We start from the raw sequence: 26,497 nt of genomic DNA on the forward strand, positions 1-26,497 counted from the left end.
CGATAGTTGAGTGACGTTGAAGCTGATGATTTCCCTGTGATTCCCAAGGCGCATCACCATTGGTGGCGTCTGCTTCACCACTTGCCCCCCTAGCAGCTCTCTGCCATCCACCGTGACCACCTGCAGGGGCAGCGTGGCCGGCAGCAACTGTATAGCGTGCCGGTCTACAAAGTCCTGCCCTATAAAGTCCGCATTGCTTCCCGAGTCAATGGTGAGCGGCACGTCCATGGTGATTCCATTGGGCAGCTGGAGCGATGCGGTGAGCCTCACTACTGGTTTGGGCGGGAGGGGGTCCATGGGCTGTGAAATCTCCGGGGACTTCTTCACTGACACGTCTGGCTGGGCCCCAGTGCCTCTTCCTCCAGCCAGACATCGTCGTTTCCCTGCTGTGGTCCTCCTTGTTGCGTTGCTGCAGTTACCATTGCTGAGGCTGCAGTGTGCTTGTGGAGCCTCCGGGGACACTCTTTCGCCATATGCCCTGGATCCTCGCAGATGTAACACTTCCTGTTCCCTCTAGGAGGCTTCGCTTTCACTGTTGTCGGTGCTAGGGCTCTGGCTGCTGACTGAGCCCTTGCACTTCCAACCTCCATAGGTTCCACCCCTCCTCCTGGCGGAGGCGTGGATTGCGCACGCGCTGCTTCTCTGGGAAGGAAGGAGGAGCCCCTGGCTGGTTCGCGCCCTCCACGCCCTTCGTCCCTGCTCCACGGACGTTCTTCCAGCCGCACCCCCACGGCTAGCGCCCTCTGAACGATCTCCTGCGTGGTCCGGGGTCTCTCCCCCCTCGCAATTTCATCTTTAACAGAGCCGTGCAATCCCTCCCAAAACAGGTCTCTTACAGGAGCCGAATCCCTGTCCCATTCCAGAGCACTGACCAAAGCGAAAAAGCGGGCATGATACTGCCTTACGCTGGCCCTCCCTTGTTTCAGTCCATGTATCTGCTGCCGAGCAAGGTCCACGTCAATGCTTGATAAAAAACACCCATCCATCGCTTTAATAAAGGCATCCGCATTTTGGAGCGCCGGATCCTTATCCCTCCACAAATTGCGCAGCCATGCTTTAGCTTCCCCATGCAAATGGGACATGATGAACCCCACTGTCTCTTGCTCATCTCTAAAGTCTTTTTGCAGCAGTTCCAGTGCGCACATTACATCTGCTCTAAAGTTGGGGTACTGCTGCAGGTTCCCATCGAAGTGAGAGACCAGACCGCCTGTTCGTCTCGCCAACCCAATTCCCTCCTGTTTGGGTGTCAGTTGCCCTTGCTTCGTAAGCATGTCCAACCTGACCTGGAGATCCCTGCAGGCGGCAGCTGCCTCCTCCTCTCTCTTCCTGGATGCGAGAGCCTCGGCATTCAGTTGTGACACTGCTTTTCTGAGTTCCTCTATCTGCTGCTCAGCCGTCATGTTGTCTGCCGTTCGTGAGCACCTGCTTCTCTCCTCTCCTCGAGGCTGTAGATGCCCACAATCAAGAGACGGAGCTTACTGTCAGAGCTGCTTCAAGATCCTAGCTCACAGAGGATCACGCTAGCCAGCGGTCATTAAGTAAAAGTCTTTATTGAGTTACAGTTTCCATTCTCAAGCTGCTGCGTGCAACTCTACGTCTAATGGCTAGATCGGCGAAGCTCCGTCTGAGTCTCCGCCCCTTGTGCACCAACTTAATATCCTAGCCCTGCTCCACCTTTTCCGCCTGACTGTTCTCCTCTGGGTCCCTCTGCCCCCCGGGGTCTCTTCCTTCCGGGATTCTTCTGACGCCGACCCCCCGGAACTCCCTGTCTCCTTGTGCCGGGCTTTAGGACCTGGCTCCCTTTCCGGGCTGCCTACTGCGTCACTTTCCTGTGCATTTGAACTTGGCGCGCGCGCCCAACCTTCCACTTTCCGTCTGACCGTTTCTTCGCTCCCCGATGGAGGTGTGGCCACTCCTGACTCGTGCCCTCCCCCTTGTTGTGAGCTGCCAGCGCTTGATCTCTGGCGCTCTTCCTCTTCCCTGCTCTCTGACTGTGACGCTGGTCCCGATTTCCAACTGCTCTCCTCTGAGTCCCCTCTGGCTCTATCTTCCTGGGGTGTCCCCCTAGGCTCCCCCCTTGCCCTGGCCACTGGTGCTCCTTTCTGTGAATCTTCTGATTCACTGGAAAGACTCGGAGATCTCGGGTCGTCGTCATCACTCATTGTCAGGGGTTTAGGAGCAGAGGCAAGGGCAAGGGAGGAAACAGAGAGCGAAGGGGAGGAGGCAGAAGAAAAGATGAGTGATGACGACGACCCGAGATCTCCGAGTCTTTCCAGTGAATCAGAGGATTCACAGAAAGGAGCACCAGTGGCCAGGGCAAGGGGGGAGTTTAGGGGGGCACCCCAGGAAGATAGAGCCAGAGGGGACTCAGAGGAGAGCAGTTGGAAATCGGGACCAGCGTCACCGCTAGGGAGCAGGGAGGAGGAAGGGAGCCAGGGGGCAAGCGCTGGCAGCTCACCACAGGAGGGAGGGCATGAGTCAGGAGTGGCCACACCTCCATCGGGGAGCGAAGAAACGGTTAAGCGGAAAGTGGAAGGTTGGGCGCGCGCGCCAAGTTCAAATGCAGAGGAAGGCGGCGCAGTAAGCAGCCCGGAAAGGGAGCCAGGTCCTAAAGCCCGGCGCAAGGAGGCAGGAGGGTCAGCGTCAGAAGAATCCCGGAAGGAAGAAACCCCGGGGGGCAGAGGGACCCAGAGGAGAACAGTCAGGCGGAAAAGGTGGAGCAGGGCTAGGATATTAAGTTGGTGCACAAGGGGCGGAGAATCAGACGGAGCTTCGCCGATCTAGCTACTAGACGTAGAGTTGCACGCAGCAGCTTGAGAATGGAAACTGTAACTCAATAAAGACTTTTACTTAATGATCGCTGGCTAGCGTGATCCTCTGTGAGCTAGGATCTTCGAGCAGCTCTGACAGTAAGCTCCGTCACTCAAGTGTGGGCATCTACAGCCTCGAGGAGGGGAGAGAAGCAGGTGCCTACCAGCGAGCTCACGAACGGCAGCCGACATGACGGCTGAGCAGCAGATAGCGGAACTCAGAGAAGCAGTGTCACAACTGAATGCAGAGGCTCTCGCATCCCGGAAGAGAGAGGAGGAGGCAGCTGCCGCCTGCAGGGATCTCCAAGTCAGGTTAGACGTGCTTACAAAGCAGACACCCAGACAGGAGGGAATTGGGTTGGCGAGACGAACAGGCGGTCTGGTCTCTCACTTCGATGGGAACCTGCAACAGTATCCCAACTTTAGAGCAGATGTACTGTGCGCACTGCAACTGCTGAATAAAGACTTTAGAGATGAGCAAGAGAAGGTGGGATTCATCATGTCCCATTTGCATGGGGATGCTAAAGCATGGCTGCGCAATCTATGGAGAGATAAGGATCCGGCGCTCCAAGATGCGGATGCCTTTATTAAAGCGATGGATGGGTGTTTTTTATCAAGCATTGACGTGGATCTTGCCCGGAAGGAGGTGCATGGACTAAGGCAAGGGAGGGCCAGCGTAAGGCAATATCATGCCCGCTTTTTCGCTTTGGTCAGTGCCCTGGAATGGGACAGAGATTCGGCCCCTGTGAGAGACCTCTTTTGGGAGGGGCTGCAAAGCTCGATTAAAGATGAAATCGCGAGGGGGGGAGAGACCCCGGACCACCCAGGAGGTCGTTCAGAGGGCACTGGCAGTGGGGGTGCGGCTGGAAGAACGTCCGTGGAGCAGGGACGAAGGGCGTGGAGGGCGCGAACCAGCCAGGGGCCTCTCCTTCCTTCCCAGAGACGCAGCGCGTGCGCAATCCACGCCTCCACCAGGAGGAGGAGCGGAACCTATGGAGGTTGGAGGTGCAAGGGCTCAGTCAGCAACCAGAGCCCTAGCACCGGCAGCAGTGAAAGCGAAGCCTCCTAGAGGGAACAGGAAGTGTTACGTCTGTGAGGAGCCAGGGCACATGGCGAAAGAGTGTCCCCAGAGGCCCCACAAGCTCACTGCAGCCTCAGCAATGGTGACTGCAGCGACGCAGCAAGGTGGACCACAGCAGGGAAACGACGCAGTCTGGCTGGAGGAAGAGGCACTGGGACCCAGCCAGACGTGTTAGTGACGCAGTCCCCAGAGATTTTACAGCCCGTGAACCCCCTCCCGCCCAAACCAGTGGTGAGGCTCACCGCATCTCTCCAGCTGCCCAATGGAATCACCATGGACGTGCCAATCACCGTGGACTCGGGCAGCAATGCGGACTTTATAGGGCAGGACTTTGTCGACAAACACGCTATACAATTGCTGCCGGCCACACTGCCCCTGCAGGTTGTCACGGTGGATGGCAGGGAGCTGCTACCCCTAGTGGTGAGCAGTGCAAGTGGTGAAGCAGACGCCACCGATGGTGATGCGACTTGGGAATCACAAAGAAGTCATCAGCTTCAATGTCACTCAACTATCGGATACGCCCATTGTATTGGGAATGAGTTGGCTGGACAAGCACAGCCCAACGCTGGCTTGGTACCAGAGGCAGCTGATCTTCGGCTCTTCCTTTTGTGCTGAACACTGCATCGTGCCCCGGCAGGAAGGAGAGGAAGAGGAGTCACAGCTGCTGCTAGGCACGCTGCAAGCGATTCCCCACAAGTACACAGAATTTTTGGAAGTTTTCTGCGAAAAGGAGGCGGACAGACTACCCCCTCACAGACCATATGACTGCAAAATTGACCTGCTGCCGGGGGCGGCGCTGCCTAAAGGGAAACTGTATTCCATGTCAGAGGACGAACTGCAAGAACTCAAGGAGTTCATAGATCATAATTTGGAACGCGGTTTCATCCGAGAGTCCAAGGCAGCGGGGGGCAGTCCTGTATTCTTTGTTAAAAAGCGAGACACGCCCCAAAAAAGACTGGTCGTGGACTATCGCATTTTAAACAGTGGGACCAAGCCATCGGACTTCCCCATGCCCCGAATCGACGACCTCCTAGCGAAGGTGCGGAAGGGAAAAGTGTTCACCAAGTTAGACCTGCGAGGGGCGTACAACGAGATGGATTGCTCATCCGTAAAGGGGCCATCTACGTGCCGGGAGACGACCTTCGCGCCAAGGTGCTGCAGCAGCTGCACGACGCGCCCACGGCCGGGCACTTTGGCAAGGAGAAGACGGTGGAATTAGTAGCCAGGGATTTCTGGTGGCCTGGAATGAGAGGGGAGGTCGCAGACTACGTGGCGAGGTGTGACACCTGCCAGAGGGCCAAGCCAGTGCACAGACCGCCGGCTGGACTGTTGGAACCGCTGCTGTCAGGGGTTCAGAAGCAGAGACGCAGAGAAGGGAGGAGACAGAGAGCGAGGGGGAGGAATACGAAGGAAAGATGAGTGGGGATGACGAACCGAGATCGCCGAGCTTATCCAGTGAGTCCGAGGATTCCCAGAAGGGAGCGCCAGCAGTCAGAGCAAGGGGGGAAAGCAGGGGGACACCCCAGGAAGAAGGGTCCAGAGAGGAATCAGAGAGCAGCAGTTGGAGATCGGGACCAACGTACCCAGACGGGAACAGCGGGGAGAAAGGGGACCAGATATCGGGTTCCGGAGGCTTTCAGAAGGAGGGAGGGCATGAGTCAGGAGTAGTTACGCCCACCTCGGGGAGCGACGAAACGATCAAGAGGAAGGTTGAGAGTTGGGCGCGCGCGCCAAGTTCAAATGTAGCGGAAGCTGGCGCAGTAAGCAGCCCAGAGAGTGAACCAGGTCCCAAAGCCCGCCGCAAGGAGGCGGAAGGGTCAGGGGGGTCCGCGTCAGAAGAGAGTAGGAAAAAGGAGACCCCGGGGGGCAGAAGGACCCAGAGACGGAGGGAAAGGCGCAGGAGGTGGAGCAAGGCTAGGGTATTAAGCTGGTGTGCTAGAGGCGGAGACTCAGACGGGTCTTCGCCGGTCTGACCTAGAAGAAGTAGGGCTGCATATTGCAGTTTGGAAATGGAAGCTGTAATCCAATAAAGACTCTTTTAACCTGAACGCTGGCTAACGTGGTCCTATGTGAGCTGGGACTGAGTGGCAGCCCTGACAGTAAGACCCGTCTCTTTTAAGCTTCGGACACCTGATACCTCGCAGCGGAGGCAGAAGCAGCGAGAGGAGGAACTTGGTGTTTGGGAGCGAGCTCACAACGGTTGGCAGAGATGACGGAAGCAGAGAAAATTTTAGCGCTGCAACAGGCAGTGACCCAATTGAACGCGGAGGTACAGGCATCCAAGAAAAGGGAGGAGGATGCGGCAGCCGCCTACAGAGATCTCCACGCCAGGTTTGAAGCATTGGCTAAGCATGGGCAGCCAGGACCCAGACCGGAGGGGGTTGGGTTGGCACGGAGAGCAGGAGGGCTTGTGGCTCACTTCGATGGGAATTTACAACAGTACCCCAATTTTCGAGCAGACGTAATGTGCGCACTGCAACTGCTGGCGAAAGACTTTAGGGATGAGGAAGAGAAAGTGGGGTTTATACTATCCCATTTGCATGGGGATGCTAAAGCGTGGCTACGCAATTTGTGGAGGGATAAAGATCCGGCACTTCAGAATGCAGATGCCTTTATCAAAGCGATGGATGCGTGCTTTTTATCTACCATTGACGTGGATCTTGCCCGACGGGAGATTCATGGACTGAAACAAGGGAGGGCGAGCGTACGCCAGTATCACGCCCGCTTTTTTGCGCTGGTCAGTGCCTTGGAATGGGACCGGGATTCGCCCCCAGTCAGAGACCTCTTCTGGGAGGGATTAAGCAGTGCTGTTAAAGACGAAATTGCGAGGGGGGAGAGGCCCCGGAGCACGCAGGAGGTGGTCCAAAGGGCGCTGACTGTGGGGGTGAGGCTGGAAGAACGTCCGTGGTGCAGAGACGAAGGACGTGGAGGGCGCGAAGCAGCGAGAAGTTTCTCTTTCGTTCCCAGGGACGCTACGCGTGCGCAATCTACACCTCCGCCAGGAGGGGGAGTGGAACCTATGGAGGTGGGAGGAGCCAGGGCTCAGTCAGCTACCAGAGCCCCTGCACCGGCGGCAGTCAAGACTAAACCTCCTAGAGGGACCAGGAAGTGTTATATATGCGACAGCTCTCAACACTTGGTGAAAGAGTGTCCCCAGAGGAGCTCCAAGCACACTGCAGCCTCCGCAACGGTGAAAGCGGCCACGCAACACAGCGAACACCAGCAGGGAAACGACGATGTCTGGCTGGAGACAGAGGCACTGGGGCCCAGCCAGACGCATCACTGAAGCAGTCCCCAGCGATCTTGCAACCCACAGACCCTCTCCCACCCAAACCAGTAGTGCAACTCACAGCATCTCTCCAGCTGCCCGATGGCGTCACTATCGAAGTCCCGCTTTCTGTGGATTCTGGAAGCAACGCAGACTTTATAGCACAGGATTTTGTGGAGCAGCACGCTATACAGCTATTGCCGGCCACTCTGCCCCTGCAAGTCGTCACAGTGGATGGCAGAGAGTTGCTGGGAGGGCAGGTGGTGAAGCAAACGCCGCCAATGGTGATGCGCCTTGGCAACCACAGGGAAGTCATCAGTTTTAACGTCACACGACTGTCGGACACACCCATTGTGTTGGGCATGAGTTGGCTGGACAGGCACAGTCCGACACTGGCTTGGTACCAGCGACAGCTGATCTTCGGCTCCTCTTACTGCGCAGAACACTGCATCCTGCCCGGACAGGAGGGAGAGGAGGAGGAATCACAACTGCAGTTGGGAACGTTGCAAGCAGTCCCCCACAAATACGCAGACTTTCTGGAGGTCTTCTGCGAGAAGGAGGCAGACAAGTTACCACCGCACAGGCAATATGACTGCAAGATTGACCTCCTACCAGGGGCGACGCTACCGAAGGGGAGGCTGTATTCCATGTCTGAGGATGAACTACAGGAACTCAAACAGTTCATAGATCACAATTTGGAGCGCGGTTTCATCCGGGAGTCCAGGGCAGTAGGGGGCAGTCCTGTTTTCTTTGTGAAGAAGAAGGACACGCCCCAAAAGAGGCTGGTGGTGGATTTTCGCCTCTTGAACAAGATGACCAAGCCCTCTGATTTCCCCATGCCCAGGATTGACGACCTACTGGCGACGGTGTGCAAGGGACGCGTGTTTACCAAGTTGGACCTGCGAGGGGCGTACAATCTCATCCGCATGAGGGAGGGCGATGAGTGGAAGACAGCCATGTTCACGCCTCTGGGCACCTACGAGTACAGAGTGATGCCGTTTGGATTGCAAAACGGTTCTCACTGTTTTCAAGCTTTCATGCATCATGTGTTGGCGGGACTCCTCTACAAGAAGTGCGTCTGCTTTCTGGATGACATCCTGATATTCTCCGAGTCGCAGCAAGCGCATGACCAAGACGTTCGGGAGGTGCTGGAGAGGTTGCAGCAGCATAGGCTGTACGCCAAACTGGAGAAGTGCCAGTTCGACATGACGGAGGTGGATTTCTTGGGTTACAAGTTGTCGGACAAGGGGCTAGCCATGGACAGCGCCAAGGTGCGAGCGGTGTTGGATTGGAAGAGCCCGCGCAACCGGAAGGAGGTCCAGCGGTTTGTCGGCTTCGCCAACTTCTATCGCAAGTTTATCAAAGGGTTCGCGATGCAGACGGCGGCTATTACGGACACGCTAAGCTCCAAGAAAAAGAAATTCATCTGGACGGAGCAGGCAGAGCAGTCCTTTCAGGCACTCAAGCGTCTCTTCGCGTCGGAAGAGCAACTGCTGCATATCGACCCCAGCAGACCGATGCGGGTAGAGACAGACGCGTCCGATAGAGCAGTGGGAGCTGTCCTGCTGCAGAGGGACCCACAGGGGGTCTGGAGACCGGGAGCGTTCTACTCCAGAAAGCTCAGCAAGTCGGAGCAGAACTACACCATCTGGGACAGGGAGTTGCTTGCCATTCATGCAGCATTCAAAGCATGGAGGCACTTCCTGATCGGCGCCAAGCACACGGTGCAGGTCTGCACGGACCACAAGAATCTGGAGCACTGGCGCACGGCGAAGTTCCTGAACCAGAGGCAGATACGTTGGGCGGAGTTCTTTGCTGACTTCGATTTCCGAATAGAGTACGTCCCAGGCGACACCAACATCATGGCGGATGCACTGTCCCGAAAACCGCAATACCTCGAAGAGGCGACGCCAGCGGCAGCCATGCACATCTTCGCGCCAACAGCGTGGGCGTGCGCTTCAGCCACAGTAGACCTGGAGGCGGTGCGGCGGGCGTTGCAGGACGACTCATTCGCGCAGGCGAAGATGGCCGAGGTGCACAAGGGCACGGCGAAGAGCGACGAGTTCCAGATACGGGACGGCTTGCTCTTACGTAAAGGGGCCATCTACGTGCCTGGAGATGAACTTCGCGCCAAGGTACTGCAGCAGTTGCACGACGCACCCACGGCCGGGCACTTTGGCACGGAAAAAACGGTGGAATTAGTCGCAAGGGACTTTTGGTGGCCCAGACTGAGAGGGGAAGTCGCGGACTACGTCGCGAGGTGCGACACCTGCCAGAGGGCCAAGCCGGTGCACAAACCACCGGCGGGACTGCTCGAACCGCTGCAAACGCCGTTTGAACTGTGGGAGAGGGTGGCCCTGGACTTTGTCACGGATCTACCCAGCTCGAGAGGCAAGACGGCTGTACTAGTGGTGGTGGACTTGGAGGAGGAGGAGGAGTTTGGATTTGATATCCCGCCTTTCACTCCCCTTCAGGAGTCTCAAAGCGGCTAACATTCTCCTTTCCCTTCCTCCCCCACAACAAACACTCTGTGAGGTGAGTGGGGCTGAGAGACTTCAAAGAAGTGTGACTGGCCCAAGGTCACCCAGCAGCTGCATGTGGAGGAGCGGAGACACGAACCCGGTTTCCCAGATTACGTGACTACCGCTCTTAACCACTACACCACACTTGTTCACCAAGATGGCACACTTCATACCGTGTGCGAAGGTGGCCACGGCAGAACAAACAGCCAAACTGTTCATAGATCACGTGTTCAAAGTGCACGGGCTGCCGCGGTCTATACTGTCCGACCGCGGTCGCCAGTTCATCTCGAATTTCTGGCAGAAGCTGATGGGCTTCCTGAACGTCAAAATCAACCTGACATCAGCGAGACACCCGCAGACCAACGGGCAAGCGGAGAGGGTCAATGCCATCATGCAGCAGTACCTGAGATGCTATGCCAATCAACAGCCTGCGACGTGGGTGGATTACCTGCCGCTCGCCGAGTTCGCCTACAACAACACGAAGCACGTGTCCACAGGGGTGACACCGTTCTTCGCCAACAATGGGAGGAATCCCAGAACCTTCCCGGGACTGGACAGAGTGGGGGAAGGGGAACCGCAGACGGCGGACGCTTTCGCGTCTGAGTTGCAGGAGGTCCACGATCAACTCCGACGGCAGCTGGAGCTAGCGAAGCACGCATACAAGGTGCAAGCGGACAAGCACAGGCGGGTTGGCGAAGAGATCCGAGTGGGAGACTGGGTCTGGTTGGCAGCCCACGCAGTGCCGACCAGATCGTTAGCCAAAAAGAAGTTGGGGCACAAGCAACTCGGTCCATACCAAGTCGAAGCGCAGATCAACCCAGTAGCTTTCAGGCTGGTGCTCCCGGAGGGTTCCAGGATGCATCCGGTGTTCCACAGGTCGGTGCTCACTCCCTACAGGACACCTCACAGGTTCCAGGAACCAGGAACAGCACCGAGTCCGTCTCAGGAGCGGTCGGAGGCGGGAAGATTGCCACAGCAGGACCCCATCAACGAAGTCACGGAGATTTTGGACTCCAGATGGGGGGAAGACGGAGTGGAATACCTCCTAGCCAGAGAGGGCACCCGGGCTAGTGCTAATAGCTGGGTGCCAGACTACGCTTTGGAGGAAGCCCTGCTCAAGGACGAGTTTCATGCCCTTTTCCCACACAGACCCATGCCAGCAGGCTTCTTCGACGACTGGTTGTTCACGCCCACACTTTCCTCCAGCACGTTCCATGGCTTCGACTCGGACGGGGAGCCCGCACAGCGCACACATTCCCCAGAGGGGTCACCGGAGGGTTCGGCGTCCGACACCTCGTATTGGTGGGACGATCGGCCAGAGGAGCAGTGGCGCCGGAGGTGGCTGGAGATGCCCGGTCAAGCGACCGACGCAGAGACTGACATGGACGTGTGCGGGGAGGATCTCGGTTTCGAGCACGGCGGCACTGAAATGGAGGCGGAGCAGCTCACCGTTGACGAACGCGAGGAGGAAGACTCGGAGGTCTTCAGTTGGCGGCCAGCAACGAGGAGCGAACTGTATCCGGCATTCACTCCTGTGATGATGGAGCACCCTGCAACCACCCTTGAAAGTGGGGAGGGGGGAAGGGGGGGCTTCGAGGGGGGGATGGATGTCAGGGGTTCAGAAGCAGAGACGCAGAGAAGGGAGGAGACAGAGAGCGAGGGGGAGGAATACGAAGGAAAGATGAGTGGGGATGACGAACCGAGATCGCCGAGCTTATCCAGTGAGTCCGAGGATTCCCAGAAGGGAGCGCCAGCAGTCAGAGCAAGGGGGGAAAGCAGGGGGACACCCCAGGAAGAAGGGTCCAGAGAGGAATCAGAGAGCAGCAGTTGGAGATCGGGACCAACGTACCCAGACGGGAACAGCGGGGAGAAAGGGGACCAGATATCGGGTTCCGGAGGCTTTCAGAAGGAGGGAGGGCATGAGTCAGGAGTAGTTACGCCCACCTCGGGGAGCGACGAAACGATCAAGAGGAAGGTTGAGAGTTGGGCGCGCGCGCCAAGTTCAAATGTAGCGGAAGCTGGCGCAGTAAGCAGCCCAGAGAGTGAACCAGGTCCCAAAGCCCGCCGCAAGGAGGCGGAAGGGTCAGGGGGGTCCGCGTCAGAAGAGAGTAGGAAAAAGGAGACCCCGGGGGGCAGAAGGACCCAGAGACGGAGGGAAAGGCGCAGGAGGTGGAGCAAGGCTAGGGTATTAAGCTGGTGTGCTAGAGGCGGAGACTCAGACGGGTCTTCGCCGGTCTGACCTAGAAGAAGTAGGGCTGCATATTGCAGTTTGGAAATGGAAGCTGTAATCCAAGAAAGACTCTTTTAACCTGAACGCTGGCTAACGTGGTCCTATGTGAGCTGGGACTGAGTGGCAGCCCTGACAGCTGCAAACTCCGGTCGAACCTTGGGAAAGGGTGGCTCTGGACTTTGTCACAGATCTGCCCAGCTCGAGAGGCAAGACGGCAGTGCTGGTGGTGGTGGACCTGTTTTCCAAGATGGCACATTTCATTCCGTGTGCGAAGGTGGCCACGGCGGAGCAAACCGCCAAACTGTTCATAGACCACGTGTTCAAGGTTCACGGTCTGCCACGGTCTATTCTGTCCGACCGGGGGCGGCAGTTCATCTCGAATTTCTGGCAGAAGCTGATGGGCTTCCTGAACGTCAAGATCAACCTGGCGTCGGCGAGACACCCGCAGACCAACGGGCAAGCGGAGCGGGTCAATGCCATCATGCAGCAGTACCTGAGATGTTATGCAAATCAACAGCCTGCGACGTGGGTGGATTACCTGCCGCTTGCCGAGTTCGCCTACAACAACACGAAGCACGTGTCCACGGGGGTCACGCCGTTCTTCGCCAACAATGGGAGGCACCCCAGAACCTTCCCGGGACTGGAAAGAATGGGGGAGGGGGAGCCGCAGACAGCAGATGCGTTCGCGTCGGAGCTGCAGGAAGTCCACGATCAGCTGAGGCGCCACCTGGAGCTGGCCAAACACGCATACAAGGTATAAGCGGACAAGCACAGAAGGGTTGGCGAAGAGCTCCACGTGGGAGACTGGGTCTGGTTAGCAGCCCACGCAGTGCCGGCCAGGTCGTTGGCCAAGAAGAAACTAGGGCATAAACAACTGGGGCCCTACCAAGTCGAAGAGCAGGTCAACCCGGTAGCTTTCAGACTGGCACTTCCGGAGGGTTCCAGAATGCATCCGGTGTTCCACAGATCGGTGCTCACTCCCTACAAGGCACCGCACAGGTTCCAGGAACCCGGACCGGCGCCGAGTCCGGTCAGAGACAGAACAGGGCACGCGGGAGTGGCACAGAAGGAGCGCATCAACGAAGTCACGGAGATTTTGGACTCCAGATGGGGGGAAGAGGGGGTAGAATACTTTCTCGCCAAGGAGGGCACCCCGGCCAGTGCGAACAGCTGGGTGCCGGGCTACGCCTTGGACGAACCTCTACTCAAAGACGAGTTTCACGCCCTCTTCCCACATAGACCAATGCCAGCAGACTTTTTCGACGACTGGCTTTTCACGCCCACGCTTTCGGCCAGCACTTTCCGGGGGTTCGACTCGGACGAGGACCCGACACAAGACGTCCGTTCCCCGGAGGGGTCACCCTCGGGATCTGCATCAGAACCCTCGTATTGGTGGGACGATAGACCAGAGGAGCAGTTCCGCAGAAAGTGGCTGGAATGCCCAGGACGAGCAACGCCGCCAGGAGGAAGTGAGGGAGAGACGGACATGGACGTATTCGGGGACGACCCTGGTTTCGAGCACGGCGGCACAGAGATGGAAGCGGAGGTGACCGTCGTCGACGGGAGCAGGGAGGAAGACCCGGGAGCCTTCAGATGGAGGCCCGCCACGGGAAGCGAACGATATCCGACGTTCGTACCTTTGCAACAGCAGCACCCAGCTCCAGCACCGGAAGGAGGGGAGGGGGGAATGGGGGGCTTCGAGGGGGGGATGGATGTCAGGGGTTTAGGAGCAGAGGCAAGGGCAAGGGAGGAAACAGAGAGCGAAGGGGAGGAGGCAGAAGAAAAGATGAGCGATGACGACGACCCGAGATCTCCGAGTCTTTCCAGTGAATCAGAGGATTCACAGAAAGGAGCACCAGTGGCCAGGGCAAGGGGGGAGTTTAGGGGGGCACCCCAGGAAGATAGAGCCAGAGGGGACTCAGAGGAGAGCAGTTGGAAATCGGGACCAGCGTCACCGCTAGGGAGCAGGGAGGAGGAAGGGAGCCAGGGGGCAAGCGCTGGCAGCTCACCACAGGAGGGAGGGCATGAGTCAGGAGTGGCCACACCTCCATCGGGGAGCGAAGAAACGGTTAAGCGGAAAGTGGAAGGTTGGGCGCGCGCGCCAAGTTCAAATGCAGAGGAAGGCGGCGCAGTAAGCAGCCCGGAAAGGGAGCCAGGTCCTAAAGCCCGGCGCAAGGAGGCAGGAGGGTCCGGGTCAGCGTCAGAAGAATCCCGGAAGGAAGAAACCCCGGGGGGCAGAGGGACCCAGAGGAGAACAGTCAGGCGGAAAAGGTGGAGCAGGGCTAGGATATTAAGTTGGTGCACAAGGGGCGGAGAATCAGACGGAGCTTCGCCGATCTAGCTACTAGACGTAGAGTTGCACGCAGCAGCTTGAGAATGGAAACTGTAACTCAATAAAGACTTTTACTTAATGATCGCTGGCTAGCGTGATCCTCTGTGAGCTAGGATCTTCGAGCAGCTCTGACACTCATCTTTTCTTCTGCCTCCTCCCCCTCGCTCTCTGTTTCCTCCCTTGCCCTTGCCTCTGCTCCTGAACCCCTGACAGGTGGGAATAAGAAAGTGAAAAGCTTTTGGGAAATGATATACAATAAAATGAAAAAACTGTTAAGATATACTTTTGCCAGTGGCGTAGCGTGGGGGGTGCAGGGGGGGCCGGCCGCACCGGGCGCAACATCTGGGGGTTAGGGTTAGGGGGCGCAAATCCACGGGTTAGGGGGCGCAAATCCACGGGTTAGGGGGCGCAAATTACTTGCCTTGCCCCGGGTGCTGAAGCTACGCCACTGACTTTTGCAAAAAAACCGGAGGCTTTTCTTTTCTTTTAGAGATCTTAGGAAAGGACATAAGAAGAAAAGACTGTAAACTCTTTCAATATGCAGCAACGGCAGCCAGAATCTTGTTGGCCCAGAAATGGAAGCAAGAGGAAATACCGACGATAAAAGAATGGAGACTGAAATTGACAGATTATGCGGAATTGGACAAATTAACTGGGAAAATCAGATACACCAAAGACCAAAAGTTCATCGAAGACTGGGGAAAGTTCGTAGATTATCTGAAAAACGTATGCGGCGTGAACACAACTCTAGTGGGATTTCAAGAGGCACTGTAAAAATAGAGAAATATTGTTAATATGAAATAGTGGGGGAAGGGAGGTATAATGGCAATACGAAAGAAGGGAATGTGTAATTAAAGTTATAAATATGGATGATTATCAGAGACGCTGAAGGAAGTTCAAAAAAGGAGATAATTTGTTGTATTTTGGATAAAAATGTATAATTGCATGGAAAATCAATAAAATTTATTATAAAAAAAACAAAAAAAACCTTATGCAAATAAAGCATTGCTTATTCTTCATCCACTGGTGTGCTTATTGGCTCCAGATCCAGAAATAACCCTGCCCTTGGCAGAACATATACAGTGCTTTTTTCTGGGGGGGGGGGCACAGAGGAATGCATAAAACATTTTGTGAATGTACTTTTGTCCATTTACTGTATTTATTTTTCCCGGTTTGAACTAAAAAATGGCGATTTTCTTGAGTCAAAATGAGAGTACCCCCAATCATTTTTTTTAGAAAAGAAGCACTGCATATATACACACACATATACATATATCCGTTTTATTTTTATTTATTTACAAACGGACACCTATATCTAGGTATGTATATTCTTGTATATAAACTTCCGCGGCCCACCCGCCCCATCCCTCCGCCAAGGGGCACGAGAGGAAGGCCACTGGGGGAGAAAGGCAGGTGAGGGCGGGGCGGGGGGCAGGGCTGCCCCCTGGGGAGAGCGGGGTCGAGAGAGAGTGGGCGGGAGAAAGAGAGAGGGCCAGCCTGGCTCGGCACGTCTCTGCTGGCCCAAGGTCGCAGCGCCTCTTCCGCCCTTTTCCCTCCCCTTCCTGTCAGCTTGCCTCTCCTCCGGTGGCACCTCCTTCCGGTACCCCTGCCCTCGCCCAAGATGGCGGCAGCACAGGCTCTTCCGCCCGTTTCCCTCCCCTTCCTGTCAGCTTGCCTCTCCTCCGGTGGCACGTCCTTCCGGTACGCCTGCCCTCGCCCAAGATGGCGGCAGCACAGGCTCTTCCGCCCGTTTCCCTCCCCTTCCTGTCCTCTTGCCTCTCCTCCGGTGGCACCTCCTTCCGGGTACCACTGCCCTCGCCCAAGATGGCGGCAGCACAGGCTCTTCCGCCCGTTTCCCTCCCCTTCTGTTTGCACCAGAATCACACTACCAAAGCAGAAAGGTCTTCTGGATTCCATCTACATAGGAAGAAGATGAAAAGGCTCTGATTGGGCTTATTTCAAATAAGTGTTTTTGGGGTTACAATGCACATTCAACCAAAAATCGCAGAGCGAAATGTATGTTATCAGCCCAAATCAAGCATGGGTGTTTTGGTTCATCTCAATTGAAAGAAGGAGAAGAAGCTTGGATTGCACTCGGTTTTCATTCACCCACAAATAGAAAATCGAAGTATCATAAGCATAATCAACGCAAAACAGGTTGTTTTGGGTTCCGTCTACATAGAAAGAAGAATCTTGGATTTCGCTTAATAAAAAGTATTGTTCTTTGGTGTTAATGCACATTTACCCCAAAATGGCAAAGTGAATGTTATGCGACCAAAATAAAGAAACACCATTCCTCTTCCATATACTTCTTCCAGAAGACGAATAAGCTTCGAGAGGGCTTATTTGAATTTGCATGGTGTTTTTTGGGTTTGCACTAGAATCACACAACCAAAGCAAAAAGAATGCACATTCAACCAAAAACCGCAGTGAAATGTTTGTTATCACCCAAAATCAACCATAGGTGTTTAAGTTAATCTCAATCGAAAGAGGACAAATAAGCTTGGATTGCATTTCGGTATTCATTGACCCACAAACTGCAAATCGAAGTGTCATAAGCATAAACAAAGCAAAACAGGTTGTTTTGGATACCATCTACATAGAAAGAAGAATCTTGGATTGCGCTTATTTCAAAGTCGTGTTCTTTGGTTCTAATGTACATTGACCCACAAATCGCCAAGTGAGTGTAATGAGCCTAAAATGACAAAACACCATATTTCCGCTTCCATATGCGGAGAAAGAAGACGCATAAGCTTCGAGGCTTATTTCAATTCACAGGGTGTTTTTTGGGTTTGCACTAGAATCACACAACCAAAGCAAATAGAATGCACATTCAACCAAAAATCGCAGAGTGAAATGTTTTTTATCAGCCAAAATCAACCATATAGGTGTTTAAGTTCATCTCAATAGAAAGAGAACGAATAAGCTTGGATTGCTCTTTCGATGTTCATTCACCCACAAATAACAAAGCAAAGTGTAATAAGCCTAAAGAAAGAAAAACCGGTTGTATTCGGTTCCATCTACATAGAAATAAGAATCTTGGATTTCGCTTATTTCAAAGTCGTGTTCTTTGGTATTAATGCACATTTACCCTGAAATCGCAAAGTGTATGTAATGAGACCAAAATAACAAAACGCCATATTTCCGCTTCCATTTGCGTAGAAAGAAGACGAATAAGCTTCGAGAGGGCTTATTTGAATTTGCATGGTCTTTTTTGGGTGTATACCAGAATCACCCCCAAAGAAAGCAATAAAGTATTTTGCGTCCTATCTACGTAGGAAGAAGATAAAAACGCTCTGATTTAGATTATTTCAAATAGCTGTTTTTGGGGTTAGAATGCACATTCAACAAAAAAATCACTGAGCGAAATGTTTTTTATCAGCCCAAATCAACCATAGGTGTTTATGTTCATCTCAATAGAAAGAGAACGAATAAGCTTGGATTGCTCTTTCGTTGTTCATTCACCCACAAGCTGCAAAGCATAGTGTCATAAGCATAAACAACGCAAAACAGGTTGTTTTGGTTTCCATCTACATAGAAAGAAGAATCTTGGATTTCGCTTATTTCAAAATCGTGTTCTTTGGAGTTAATGCACATTTACCCAGAAATCGCAGTGTATGTAATGAGACCAAAATAACAAAACGACATTTCCGCTTCCATATGAGTAGAAAGAAGACGAATAAGCTTCGATTGGGCTTATTTCAATTCATAGAATCATAGAATCAGAGAGTTGAAATTAGCGTGGTGTTTTTTGGGTGTGCCCAGAATCACAAAACCAAAGCAAAAAGGTCTTTTGGACAAGGATCATAAGCCAAGCTTCGATTGGGCTTATTTCAATTCATAGAATCATAGAATCATAGTTGAAATTAGCGTGGTGTTTTTTAGGGTGTGCACCAGAATCACACAATCAAAGCAAAAAGGTCTTTTGGCTAACATCTGCATATTGGATTTCGCTTATTAAAAAGTAGTGTTCTTTGGTGTTAATGCACATTTACCCAAAAATCACAAAGTGAATGTAATGCGACCAAACTAAAGAAACACCATATTCCCGCTTCCACATGGGTAGAAAGAAGACTAATAAGCTTCGAGAGGGCTTATTTGAATTTGCATGGTATTTTTTGGGTGTATACCAGAATCACCCCCAAAGAAAGCAATAAAGTATTTTGCGTTCTATCTACGTAGGAGGAAGATAAAAACGCTCTGATTGTGATTATTTCAAATAGGTGTTTTTGGGGTTAGAATGCACATTCAACCAAAAATCGCAGAGCGAAATGTTTGTTATCAGCCCAAATCAAGCATAGACGTTTTAGTTAATCTCAATAGAAAGAGGACGAATAAGCTTGGATTGCTCCTTAGGTGTTCATTCACCCACAAATTCCAAAGCCGAAAGAAAGCAAAACATTTTGTTTTGGTTTCCATCTACATAGAAAGAGGAATCTTGGATTTCGCTTATTTCAAACCCAGAACACCTTTTTGTTTTGGTTAGGTAATTCTGGTGCACACCCAAAAAACACCACGCTAATTTCTGATTCTATGATTCTATGAATTGAAATAAGCCCAATCGAAGCTTATTCTTCTTCCTTCTACTCATATGGAAGCGGAAATGTCGTTTTGTTATTTTGGTCTCATTACATACACTGCGATTTCTGGGTAAATGTGCATTAACTCCAAAGAACACGATTTTGAAATAAGCGAAATCCAAGATTCTTCTTTCTATGTAGATGGAAACCAAAACAACCTGTTTTGCGTTGTTTATGCTTATGACACTATGCTTTGCAGCTTGTGGGTGAATGAACAACGAAAGAGCAATCCAAGCTTATTCGTTCTCTTTCTATTGAGATGAACATAAACACCTATGGTTGATTTGGGCTGATAAAAAACATTTCGCTCAGTGATTTTTTTGTTGAATATTTTTTGTTGAATGTGCATTCTAACCCCAAAAACAGCTATTTGAAATAATCTAAACCAGAGCGTTTTCATCTTCTTCCTACGTAGATAGGACGCAAAATACTTTATTGCTTTCTTTGGGGGTGATTCTGGTGTACACCCAAAAAAGACCATGCAAATTCAAATAAGCCCTCTCGAAGCTTATTCGTCTTCTTTCTACGCAAATGGAAGCGGAAATATGGCGTTTTTTTATTTTGGTCTCATTACATACACTTTGCGATTTCAGGGTAAATGTGCATTAACACCAAAGAACACGACTTTGAAATAAGCGAAATCCAAGATTCTTCTTTCTATGTAGATGGAACCGAAAACAACGTGTTTTGCTTTCTTTAGGCTTATTACACTTTGCTTTGTTGTGGGTGAATGAACACCGAAAAAGCAATCCAAGCTTATTCGTCCTCTTTCTATTGAGATTAACTAAAACACCTATGCTTGATTTGGGCTGATAACAAACATTTGCGATTTTTGGTTGAATGTGCATTCTAACCCAAAAAACACCAATTTGAAATAAGCCCAATGAGAGCGTTACCATCTTCTTTTTGAACCCAGAACACCTTTTTGCTTTGGTTAGGTGATTCTGGTGCACATCCAAAAAACACCACGCTAATTTCAACTATGATTCTATGAATTGAAATAAGCCCAATCGAAGCTTATTCGTCTTCTTTCTACTCATATGGAAGCGGAAATATGTCGTTTTGTTATTTTGGTCTCATTACATACACTGCGATTTCTGGGTAAATATGCATTAATTCCAAAGAACACGATTTTGAAATAAGCGAAATCCAAGATTCTTCTTTCTCTGTAGATGGAAACCAAAACAACCTGTTTTGCGTTGTTTATGCTTATGACACTTTGCTTTGCAGCTTGTGGGTGAATGAACACCGAAAGAGCAATCCAAGCTTATTCGTTCTCTTTCTATTGAGATAAACATAAACACTTATGGTTGATTTGGGCTGATAACAAACATTTGGCTCTGTGATTTTTTGTTGAATGTTCATTCTAACCACAAAAACAGCTATTTGAAATAAGCCCAATCAGAGCGTGTTCATCTTCTTTCTACGTAGATGGAACGCAAAACACCTTATTGCTTTGTTTGGGGGTGATTCTGGTGCTCACCCAAAAAACACCATATAAATTCCAACTATGATTCTATGATTCTATGAATTGAAATAAGCCCAATCGAAGCTTATTCGTCGTCTTTCTACGCATATGGTTGCGGAAATATGGCGTTTTGTTATTTTGGTCTCATTACACTTTGCGATTTCTGGGTAAAAGTGCATTAATACCAAAGAACACGACTTTGAAATAAGCGAAATCCAAGATTCTTATTTCTATGTAGATGGAACCGAATACAACCTGTTTTGCTTTCTTTAGGCTTATTACACTTTGCTTTGTTATTTGTGGGTGAATGAACACCGAAAGAGCAATCCAAGCTTATTCGTTCTCTTTCTATTGAGATGAACTTAAACACCTATATGGTTGATTTTGGCTGATAAAAAACATTTCACTGCGATTTTTGGTTGAATGTGCATTCTATTTGCTTTGGTTGTGTGATTCTAGTGCAAACCCAAAAAACACCCTGTGAATTGAAATAAGCCTCGAAGCTTATGCGTCTTCTTTCTCCGCATATGGAAGCGGAAATATGGTTGTCCTCCCCTTCGCTCTCTGTTTCCTCCCTTGGCCTTGCCTCTGCTCCTAAACCCCTGACATCCATCCCCCCCTCGAAGCCCCCCATTCCCCCCTCCCCTCCTTCCGGTGCTGGAGCTGGGTGCTGCTGTTGCAAAGGGACGAACGTCGGATATCGTTCGCTTCCCGTGGCGGGCCTCCATCTGAAGTCTCTCGGGTCTTCCTCCCTGCTCTCGTCGACGACGGTCACCTCCGCTTCCATCTCTGTGCCGCCGTGCTCGAAACCAGGGTCGTCCCCGAAAACGTCCATGTCCGTTTCTCCCTCACTTCCTCCTGGCGGCGTTGCTCGTCCTGGGCCTTCCAGCCACCTTCTGCGGAACTGCTCCTCTGGTCTATCGTCCCACCAATACGAGGGTTCTGATGCAGATCCCGAGGGTGACCCCTCCGGGGAACGGACGTCTTGTGTCGGGTCCTCTTCCGAGTCGAACCCCCGGAAAGTGCTGGCCGAAAGCGTGGGCGTGAAAAGCCAGTCGTCGAAAAAGTCTGCTGGCATAGGTCTATGTGGGAAGAGGGCATGAAACTCGTCTTTGAGTAGAGGTTCGTCTAAGGCGTAGCCCGGCACCCAGCTGTTCACACTGGCCGGGGTGCCCTCCTTGGCGAGAAAGTATTCTACCCCCTCTTCCCCCCATCTGGAGTCCAAAATCTCTGTGACTTCGTTGATGCGCTCCTTCTGTGCCACTCCCGCGTGCCCTGTTCTGTCTCTGACCGGACTCGGCGCCGTTCCTGGTTCCTGGAACCTGTGCGGTGCCTTGTAGGGAGTGAGCACCGATCTGTGGAACACCGGATGCATTCTGGAACCCTCCGGAAGTGCCAGTCTGAAAGCTACCGGGTTGACCTGCTCTTCGACTTGGTAGGGCCCCAGTTGTTTATGCCCTAGTTTCTTCTTGGCCAACGACCTGGCCGGCACTGCGTGGGCTGCTAACCAGACCCAGTCTCCCACGTGGAGCTCTTCGCCAACCCTTCTGTGTCTGTCCGCTTGTACCTTGTATGCGTGTTTGGCCAGCTCCAGGTGGCGCCTCAGCTGATCGTGGACTTCCTGCAGCTCCGACGCGAACGCATCTGCCGTCTGCGGCTCCCCCTCCCCCATTCTTTCCAGTCCCGGGAAGGTTCTGGGGTGCCTCCCGTTGTTGGCGAAGAACGGCGTGACCCCCGTGGACACGTGCTTCGTGTTGTTGTAGGCGAACTCGGCAAGCGGCAGGTAATCCACCCACGTCGCAGGCTGTTGATTCGCATAGCATCTCAGGTACTGCTGCATGATGGCATTGACCCGCTCCGCTTGCCCGTTGGTCTGCGGGTGCCTCGCCGACGCCAGGTTGATCTTGATGTTTAGGAAGCCCATCAGCTTCTGCCAGAAATTCGAGATGAACTGCCGCCCGCGGTCGGACAGAATAGACCGTGGCAGACCGTGAACCTTGAACACGTGGTCTATGAACAGTTTGGCGGTTTGCTCCGCCGTGGCCACCTTAGCACACGGAATGAAATGGGCCATCTTGGAAAACAGGTCCACCACCACCAGCACTGCCGTCTTGCCCCTCGAGCTGGGCAGATCCGTGACAAAGTCCAGAGCCACCCTTTCCCAAGGTTCGACCGGAGTTTGCAGCGGTTCCAACAGTCCGGCCGGCGGTCTGTGCACTGGTTTGGCCCTCTGGCAGGTGTCACACCTCGCCACGTAGTCTGCGACCTCCCCTCTCATTCCAGGCCACCAGAAATCCCTGGCTACTAATTCCACCGTCTTCTCCTTGCCAAAGTGCCCGGCCGTGGGCGCGTCGTGCAGCTGCTGCAGCACCTTGGCGCGAAGGTCGTCTCCCGGCACGTAGATGGCCCCTTTACGGATGAGCAATCCATCTCGTAGCTGGAAACCGTCGGCCACAGCCTTGCCCCTTTGCACCTCTGCCATCTTTGCTTGCGCGAAGGAGTCATCCTGCAACGCTCGTCGCACCGCCTCCAGGTCCACGGTGGCCGCGGCGCACGCCCATACTGTTGGTGCGAAGATGTGCATGGCGGCCGCTGGCGTTGCGTCCTCCAGATACTGTGGCTTACGGGAGAGGGCGTCCGCCATGATGTTAGTGTCCCCCGGGACATACTCTATGCGGAAGTCGAAGTTCGCAAAAAACTCAGCCCAGCGTATCTGCCTCTGGTTTAGGAATTGTGCCGTGCGCCAGTGCTCCAGATTCTTGTGGTCCGTGCAAACCTGCACCGTGTGCTTGGCGCCGATCAGGAAGTGCCTCCACGCTTTGAACGCTGCATGAATGGCCAGCAACTCCCTGTCCCAGATGGTGTAGTTCTGCTCGGACTTGCTGAGCTTCCTGGAGTAAAACGCTCCCGGTCGCCACACCCCCTGCTGGTCCTTTTGCAGCAGGACCGCCCCCACGGCTCTGTCCGAGGCGTCTGTCTCCACCCTCATCGGCCTGCTGGGGTTGACGTGAAGCAGCTGCTCTTCCGACGCGAAGAGACGCTTGAGTGCCTGAAAGGACTGCTCCGCCTCCTCTGTCCAAACGAACTTCTTTTTCTTGGAGCTAAGCGTGTCTGTGATGGCCGCTGTCTGCATAGCGAAGCCCTTGATAAACTTGCGATAGAAGTTCGCAAAGCCGACAAACCTTTGGACCTCTTTCCGGTTGCGTGGGCTCTTCCAGTCCAATACCGCTCGAACCTTGGCGCTGTCCATGGCGAGCCCCTTGTCAGACAACTTGTAGCCCAGAAAATCCACCTCCGTCACGTCGAATTGGCACTTCTCCAGCTTGGCGTAGAGCCTATGTTGCTTTAGTCTGGTCAGCACTTCCTTGACGTGCCTGTCATGCTCCTGCTGCGATTCCGAAAAGATCAGGATGTCATCTAAGAAACAGACGCACGTCTTGTAGAGAAGTCCCGCCAACACGTGATGCATGAAAGCTTGAAAAACGTGGGAGCCATTTTGCAGTCCAAAAGGCATAACTCTGTATTCGTAGGTACCCAGTGGCGTGAACATGGCCGTCTTCCACTCATCTCCCTCCCGCATGCGAATGAGGTTGTACGCCCCTCGCAGGTCTAATTTGGTGAACACTTTTCCCTTCCGCACCTTCGCCAGGAGGTCGTCGATTCGGGGCATGGGGAAGTCCGACGGCTTGGTCACACTGTTTAAAATGCGATAGTCCACGACCAGTCTTTTTTGGGGCGTGTCTCGCTTTTTAACAAAGAATACAGGACTGCCCCCCGCTGCCTTGGACTCTCGGATGAAACCGCGCTCCAAATTATGATCGATGAACTCTTTGAGTTCCTGCAGCTCGTCCTCCGACATGGAATACAGTTTCCCTTTAGGCAGCGCCGCCCCCGGCAGCAGGTCAATTTTGCAGTCATATGGTCTGTGAGGGGGTAGCCTGTCCGCCTCCTTCTCGCAGAAAACTTCCAAAAATTCTGCGTACTTGTGGGGAATCGCTTGCAGCGTGCCTAGCAGCAGCTGTGACTCCTCTTCCTCTCCTTCCTGCCGGTGCACGATGCAGTGTTCAGCACAAAAGGAAGAGCCGAAGACCAGCTGCCTCTGGTACCAAGCCAGCGTTGGGCTGTGCTTGTCCAGCCAACTCATTCCCAATACAATGGGCGTATCCGATAGTTGAGTGACATTGAAGCTGATGATTTCTTTGTGATTCCCAAGTCGCATCGCCATTGGCGGCGTCTGCTTCACCACTTGCCCCCCTAGCAACTCCCTGCCATCCACCGTGACAACCTGCAGGGGCAGTGTGGCCGGCAGCAACTGTATAGCGTGCTTGTCGACAAAGTCCTGCCCTATAAAGTCCGCATTGCTGCCCGAGTCCACTGTGATGGGCACGTCCATGGTGATTCCATTGGGCAGCTGGAGAGATGCGGTGAGCCTCACCACTGGTTTGGGCGGGAGGGGGTTCACGGGCTGTAAAATCTCTGGGGACTGCGGCACTAACACGTCTGGCTGGGCCCCAGGGCCTCTTCCTCCAGCCAGACTGCTTCGTTTCCCTGCTGTGTTCCTCCTTGCTGCGTTGCTGCAGTCACCATTGCCGAGGCTGCAGTGAGCTTGTGGAGCCTCTGGGGACACTCTTTCGCCATATGCCCTGGCTCCCCACAGACGTAACACTTCCTGTTCCCTCTAGGAGGCTTCGCTTTCACTGCTGCCGGTGCTAGGGCTCTGGTTGCTGACTGAGCCCTTGCACCTCCAACCTCCATAGGTTCGGCTCCTCCTCCTGGCGGAGGCGTGGATTGCGCCCGCGCTGCTTCTCTGGGAAGGAAGGAGGGGCCCCTGGCTGGTTCGCGCCCTCCACGCCCTTCGTCCCTGCTCCACGGGCGTTCTTCCAGCCTCACCCCCACTGCCAGTGCCCTCTGCACGACCTCCTGGGTGGTTCGGGGTCTCTCCCCCCTCGCGATCTCATCTTTAATCGAGCTGTGCAACCCCTCCCAAAAGAGGTCTCTTACAGGGGCCGAATCTCTGTCCCACTCCAGGGCACTGACCAAGGCGAAAAAGCGGGCATGGTACTGCCTGACGCTGGCCCTCCCTTGTCTTAGCCCATGCACCTCCTTCCGGGCAAGATCCACGTCAATGCTTGATAAAAAACACCCATCCATCGCTTTAATAAAGGCATCTGCATTCTGGAGCGCCGGATCCTTATCTCTCCATAAATTGCGTAGCCATGCTTTAGCACCCCCATGCAAATGAGACATGATGAATCCCACTCTCTCTTGCTCATCTCTAAAGTCTTTATGCAGCAGTTGCAGTGCGCACAGTACGTCTGCTCTAAAGTTGGGATACTGTTGCAGGTTCCCATCGAAGTGAGAGACCAGCCCGCCTGTTCGTCTCGCCAACCCAATTCCCTCCTGCCGGGGTGTCTGCTTTGTCAGCACGTCTAACCTGACCTGGAGATCCCTGCAGGCGGCAGCTGCCTCCTCCTCTCTCTTCCTGGATGCGAGAGCCTCGGCAGTCAGTTGTGACACTGCTTTTCTGAGTTCCTCTATCTGCTGCTCAGCCGTCATGTTGTCTGCCGTTTGTGAGCTAGCTAGTAGGCACCTGCTTCTCTCCTCTCCTCGAGGCTGTAGATGCCCACAATTTTTGAGAGACGGAGCTTACTGTCAGAGCTGCTTCAAGATCCTAGCTCACAGAGGATCACGCTAGCCAGCGGTCATTAAGTAAAAGTCTTTATTGAGTTACAGTTTCCATTCTCAAGCTGCTACTTGCAACTCTACTTCTAATGGCTAGATCGGCGAAGCTCCGTCTGAGTCTCCGCCCCTTGTGCACCAACTTAATATCCTAGCCCTGCTCCACCTTTTCCGCCTGACTGTCCTCCTCTGGGTCCCTCTACCCCCCGGGGTTTCTTCCTTCCTGGATTCTTCTGACGCTGACCCGGACCCTCCTGCCTCCTTGCGCCGGGCTTTAGGACCTGGTTCCCTTTCCGGGCTGCTTACTGCGCCGCTTTCCTCTGCATTTGAACTTGGCGCGCGCGCCCAGCCTTCCACTTTCCTCTTAACCGTTTCTTCGCTCCCCGATGGAGGTGTGGCCACTCCTGACTCATGCCCTCCCTCCTGTGGTGAGCTGCCAGCGCTTGCCCCCTGGCTCCCTCCTTCTTCCCTGCTCCCTGGCGGTGACGCTGGTCCCGATTTCCAACTGCTCTCCCCTGAGTCCCCTC

The sequence above is a fragment of the Podarcis bocagei genome (genome assembly GCF_964188305.1).
Source record: "Podarcis bocagei genome assembly, chromosome: 13".
Taxonomy (NCBI): Eukaryota; Metazoa; Chordata; class Lepidosauria; order Squamata; family Lacertidae; genus Podarcis; species Podarcis bocagei.